Source organism: Oryctolagus cuniculus, chromosome 8, assembly GCF_051225735.1.
Source record: "Oryctolagus cuniculus isolate XC-2025 breed Fujian yellow rabbit chromosome 8, ASM5122573v1, whole genome shotgun sequence".
NCBI classification, from domain to species: Eukaryota; Metazoa; Chordata; class Mammalia; order Lagomorpha; family Leporidae; genus Oryctolagus; species Oryctolagus cuniculus.
This window is the reverse complement of record NC_142874.1, coordinates 142,230,826-142,237,191: the sequence shown is the minus strand read 5'-3', so window position 1 is coordinate 142,237,191 and position 6,366 is coordinate 142,230,826. Positions and strand designations below refer to the sequence as shown.

General features: G+C 42.5%; 1 long non-coding RNA gene across 1 annotated transcript; it reads left to right on the top strand.

The window, feature by feature from the left end:
• Positions 1-4,231: 4,231 nt before the first annotated feature.
• LOC149125218 (uncharacterized) lies at positions 4,232-5,564 on the top strand. Its single transcript, XR_016212613.1, has 2 exons — positions 4,232-4,478; positions 5,325-5,564. It is a non-coding gene; the product is annotated as an uncharacterized LOC149125218 (long non-coding RNA).
• Positions 5,565-6,366: the final 802 nt, after the last annotated feature.

The following is a 6,366-nucleotide window of genomic DNA, read 5'->3' as shown; positions in this document are numbered from 1 at the left end:
TACTATACCACAGTAAGAAACAACAAAATCCAGTCATTTGCAACAAAATGGAGGAATCTGGAACACATCATGCTGAGTGAAGTAAGCCAGTCCCAAAGGGACAAATACCATATGTTCTCCCTGATCTGTGACAACTGACTGAACACCAAAAAGGAAACCTGTTGAAATGAAATGGACACTATGAGAAACGGTGACTTGATCAGCATAGCCCTGACTGTTAATGAACAACTTAATACATTATCCCTCTTAATATGACTGGTTTAATTCTGTAATTAATACACAGTTATTCATAAGTGTTGAAATTTAACTGAAATGTGATCCCTGTTAAACATAAGAGTGGGAAAAAGAGAGGGAAGAGATGTATAATTTGGGACATGCTCAAGCTGACTTGCCCCAAATGGTAGAGTTAGAAACATACCGGGGGACTCCAATTCAATCCCATCAAGGTGGCTTGTACCAATGCCATCTCACTAGTCCGAGTGATCAATCTCAGTTCACAATTGATCATAATGAAAGGACTAAGAGTCAAAGGGAGCACATAAACAAGTCTAGTACCTGCTAACTCTAACCGATAGAATAAATAAAGGGGAGAGTGATCCAACATGGGAAGCGAGATACTCAGCAGACCCATAGAATGGCGGATGTCCTAAACAGCACTCTGGCCTCAGAATCAGCCCTAAAATCATTCCAATCTGGCTGAAAAGCCCATGAGAGTATTTCAGGCATGGAAAGCCAACGAGTACTCAAACAGTATATTTCACTTTGTGTTTCTATGGGGGTGCAAACTGTTGAAATCTTTACTTAATGTATACTAAACTGATCTTCTGTAAAAAAAAAAAAAAAGAAATTATCAATTCCCAACTTGACTCTCACTGGGATTAAACATGACAATAGGTCTGATCTGATTTCATCATCATTTAAAAAATCATCTATTATTTTTCACTTTATGTTTCTGTGTGGGAGCAAACTGCTGAAATCTTTACTTAATGTATACTAAACTGATCTTCTGTATATTAAGAGAATCAAAAATGAATCTTGATGTGAATGGAAGGGGATAGAGAGTGGGAAAGGGGAGGGTTGCGGGTGGGAGGGACGGTATGTGGGGGAAGCCATTGTAATCCATAAGCCGTACTTTGGAAATTTATATTCATTAAATGAAAGTTAAAAAAAATTATCACGATCCAGAATTTGGAACACTCCCTTCCAGAGGAAAATGGAGTCTTAGCATGACAGTTTTAACACATTTGGCTGGAAAAATGCTGAAAGGTTTTGTGCTTTTATTTTAATTGTTTGAATTGCATTTACATTGATATTATTCCAGATGGTCCCTTCAGTTAAAAAGTGATGTACAGTAACACAAAACTGATCATGTACACTGAATTGTGGAAACATAGCAAGAATATTGAGCAACTGCTAGGTTTCTTGTTTTTTTTTCTTTTTTTTTTTTAAGATTTATTCATTTATTTGATTGGCAGATTTACAGAGAGGCAGCGTTAGAAGCAGATAGAGAGGTTCTTCATCCACTGGCTCACTCCCAGAATGGCCCGAGCCATGCTGACCTGAAGCTAAGAGCTAGGAGCTTTATCTGGCCTCCTGCGTCTGTGTAGGGGCCCAAGGACTTGGACCATCCTCAACTGCCTTCCCAGGCTACTCCAGAAAGCTGGCTCAGAAGTGGAGCCACTGGGACTCAAACCCGCAACCATATCGGGTGCCAGCACTGCAGTCTTTACCTGCTATGCCGCAGTGTTGGCCCCAAGGAAGCAGATTGTAGAATGATGGAGGGAAGGTGCTGGACATCAGTGTTCAGACTTAGAAAAAGTTTTATCTTGCTTATAAGAATTGAACTCAGATTTTCAGGTTAACACTGAATGTTTCCACCATAAGAACTGATAAACGTTGGAGAAGGCAGATATGTTGTATTCAATTGAACATTACACAATGTATTCGTGCATGCAAACATCACACGGTGCTTCATTAATGTTCAATCTTTATGTATCAGGTAACAATACGGATTTTTTAAGGAAAAAAGAAGTTTCAAATGGAGAGAACTATCTACTCTGCTTGCTTTTAGTCCTGTTTCCTTAGTTCTCATTTCCTGTGATTCTTTTCTGATTAACACAACATGATCAACTCTGCTTGGCATCTCTATGTCCCACTTTCTACAAAACATAGCTTCTGTTGTGGATTTCTCTGTTAATAGGGTTTCACATCTATATGTCCATGCTCAAAATCACGCCAAAAAAAATTAGTCAGATGCTAAAGCCCAACAGCTCTGTGTCAGTGAAATATCCCAATGCTGACACAGAGCATTAGTTTCAGAATCTCACAACACAGTTTTACAGTAATATTCCTATGACACACCTTCTTTGTTAGATGGAATAGCCTCTAGGTATCATATACATTAGTGTAAGAACATGGGTGTGTAGGTGCGAAAAAGATAAGGGAATAGGATGACCCTCTCATGTTTGGTAGCTTTGATTTTCCTAGAAACAGAAAGCACCTTTCTGTCATTAACGTACTGGAATCTCACTGTTCTGGTCTCTTATCATTTCCTTTCTGTATCGAGGTGAAGGCGTATTGGGTGGATGCACATTTAACATTGTTATTTTCTTCTGTTGAATTAAATCCTTCATCATTATATAATGACCTTCCCACCTCTTTATACCAACTTAATTTGAAATTTATTTATCTGGTGGAAATCCGATTATTGCTTTCCTTTGGAATCAACCTGTGTGGAATATCTCATGGTATTTGTCACTTTCAGTGCCCATGTGCCCCTAGATGTGGAGTTATGTTGTAAGCAGCATAGAATGATGCTTTCATCAATTCACTTAGTCACTTGACATATTTATAACTAGAGATTTTACTCCATTTACATTCAAGTTAACTGTTGATACACAGTGGCTCACTCATGTTGTCTGGTATTTCTTTTCTAGTGCCATTTCCTTCACTTTCATCTCAGAGAGTTTGGGAATGTTGGCACACTTGAGTATATTGATGAAAAACTCAATATGCTTTGATATACAAAGAGGTCAGATATCACATTATGGGAAAGTATTAGTGCACACTAATGTGTACATTTGTTGACAGTAGTTAGATTTGGACAGAACCGTAGCTGAGTTCAGGGAAGGGATCTCATCAAACATTTTTTTTTTAATTTTTTTTAATTTTATTTTTATTTTTGACAGGCAGAGTGGACAGTGAGAGAGAGAGACAGAGAGAAAGGTCTTCCTTTTGCCATTGGTTCACCTTCAAATGGCCCCCATGGCCAGCGCACCTAGCTGATCTGAAGCCAGGAGCCAGGCACTTCTCCAGGTTTCCCATGCGTGTGCAGGACCCAAGAACTTGGGCCATCCTCCACTGCACTCCTGGGGCACAGCAGAGGGCTGGCCTGGAAGAGGGGCAACCGGGACAGAATCTGGCGCCACGACCGGGACATGAACCTGGTGTGCCGGCACTGCAAGGCAGACAATTCGCATATTGAGCCGCGGCACTGGCCTTCATCAGACTTTTGACATTTGACTTTGTCCTTCTACGGATATAAAATTTTCCAAACATAAAAGTTTTAGGCCTCCGAAAAAGTTAGGGATAATGGTGTTCATTATTCTGCTATCTCTCAAAGCAGAAGATGTATCTGGATCATGCTCCATGTGATGTGCTCAGACATACGTATCTCAGGAATGAAAGTGCCTCTGAACAATTTGAACATCTCTCTCCCTAGAAGCCTCCTGAGCTAGTGACAATGACAAAATGAGGACAGCATTATTCCCCTCACACTGGCACAAATGGACATAACACCCCACAAACTCACTCCTCCTCCAAGGGGAGGGCTACACCCTAGAACATGTTAAAGAATTTCACTCCTCTGCATTGGGCTCCAGGTATGGCTTCAGTGTCTAAAACAAAAATGGATACCAGGCTCCATGTTTGGAAAATAACAAACTTTGCTCCCAGAAATTAACAAATGAAATGACTCTTCGTTTTCTTTTTATTATTCTGAAGTAAATATTCAAGCAGATGGGAATTGGAGGGAAATATCCAGTCCTTTATCTCGATTATCAGCATGAAGCATAGATGGAGGGAAAACACACAGATGCCTGCCATAATGCAGACGGTGAGAACAGAGCACCAGCAGAGGCACTTTGAAGGCATGGCAGCTCCCCCCCCCCGCCCGGATCAAATACAGCCCGTCTCTAACTGCAGCCTTTGTCACAGAGCCTGCTCCTAGCACTATATAATCAAGTCTCGTCCTCACTTACAGCACACTCAGAACCCTGCTCTTCCTGCCTCCAGCTCACTCCCAGACATGAGGACGTTCGCCCTCCTCACTGCCATTGTCCTGGTGGCACTCCAGGCCAAGGTTGAGCCTGTGCCACCATCAGATGAAGAGATTCCAGACCAGGAGGGGACAGATGTGGGTGGCCAGGTCATGGCCATCTCCTTTGCTGAGGATGAAACCTCTGCTCTTCAGGATCCAGGTGAGAGAATCCAACATGGAGGAACTACCGAAACTGAAGAGGAAAGGTTGGAGGAAGGCTCTGGGGTTGAGTCTTCAAAGGTCTTAGTGACTCTGCTGAATTTACTTAGGTTCTCATAGCCTTGAGTTTTTTCCAACAGGGTTCAGTTCAACAGGTATGTCCAGCTAGTAGTTCCTAGTGTTCCCCACCACAGCAGGGCAACCATAGATCTGAATACTCTGGCATTTCCTACAGAGAGACTGCAAAGCAGGGAACATTCAACAAAATGGTTCAAGTGTGGACTACAGAGGTTACTAGCTGATTGGATCCAAGTACACTCTGTGCTTTGTTAAGGTATTGTGTATACCCCAAGAGGTACAAATGCATTAAGAGTTAATACTAAATGTTACAAACAAATAGAATGAAATAGAATAAACATTGAAAGTCAAAAGCCTCAAAGAGATGTTCCTCACAAAAGGCTGTGTATTCCAACATATGTCTTTGGAATAGCCTTGTCCAAATTTGGAGAGTCTTAAGGGAAGTCACCCTGGGTCAAATGTGTAATCCAGTTATGAGGACAGCATTTGACACTGCTTAGTAGAGAAACGTTGAGAACCTGGAGACCCAGCTAAAGCTGTGTTCAGATGTGTTTGACAAGGTCAGGAGCACAAAGACTCGGACAAAGGAGAAAGGGTCTCAAATCGTGTTTGTGACCACACTTGCTGTGTCTGTTCCTTCCAGTGGCTGGGTGCTCTTCCTGCTGCTGGCTGTGATGTAGTCCATATGAGACCCTCTCATCTAAGTGTGGAATGGTCCTGGCTTTTCTTGATCCTTGTATTCATAGAAGGACCCCTCTCTCTACCCTAGTTTCGCCGCTGAGAAGCCAGAAAATGCCCTGTTCGTGCAAAAAATACTGTGATCCTTGGGAGGTGATAGATGGTAGCTGCGGCCTATTTAACTCCAAGTATATCTGTTGCCGGGAAAAAGTCAAAAATGAAGAATGAACTCATCATTGCCTCCACACATTGGAGAGAACCATCTTTACTCCAGAATCGTGCCATTAAGTTTTTTTTTTTTCTATATCTCATATAAAGTCCTGGCAACCAATCTCTGTGTCAACATCTCTTTCCTATTTGCTATGCTTTTGGGTCACACTGAACTGCAATTAGCACTGTGGGGAAATCACACACTTTCCAAAGGGAAAGCTACCTCCAATTCTAGGAATATCAAGCATGAACACATACTTCAGAAAATAAAAGCTGCTAGGGAACTTCAAGTCCTGATTTTGCTCTATGTGTCCCCCTGGATTGTCTGCTCAGGTACCAACATTGAGTGGAGATTCACTCTGAAGAAGAGTTCACATGTGTTAAGACAAAGCATTTGTGTCTGCTTCAAGTTTATGGTCACCCCATGATTACATCTTTGGAAGGATGACCATCCCTACACTCATAGCACGGGGCATTGACATGAGACCTGGGGTCACAACAGCTGCACTGATCTACCTTGAATTCAGGTGGGAAGGGGCAGTTCATAAACACCATGGAGGAGAGCAACAAGCACAGGAGCCCACCCTGAGATGGACTCATTTTCAGTAGCACCTCCCCAGGCCCAATACACACTTGAGAGTCAATCCCCCACATCGGTCTCCTGAGTGTCCATAAGCTGTGGTGACCCTAACACTGCTGTGAAGTGTTGCTGAGGGGGCACCACTAGAAACTGTGAGGGAGAAAGCAGGTCTCCAGCAGTGGGGAGTCCATGGTAATTTTGGTGCAGATGTTCTCATACTGAAAGTCACCATGTGCATCAGTGAGCGAGGTGAAGGTCTACCTGATCTCGCTATATGACAGCACCCATGCTGGCCTTGTGCACAGCACACATGGAGTCTGCACTGAGGATGCAATTTCTCCCT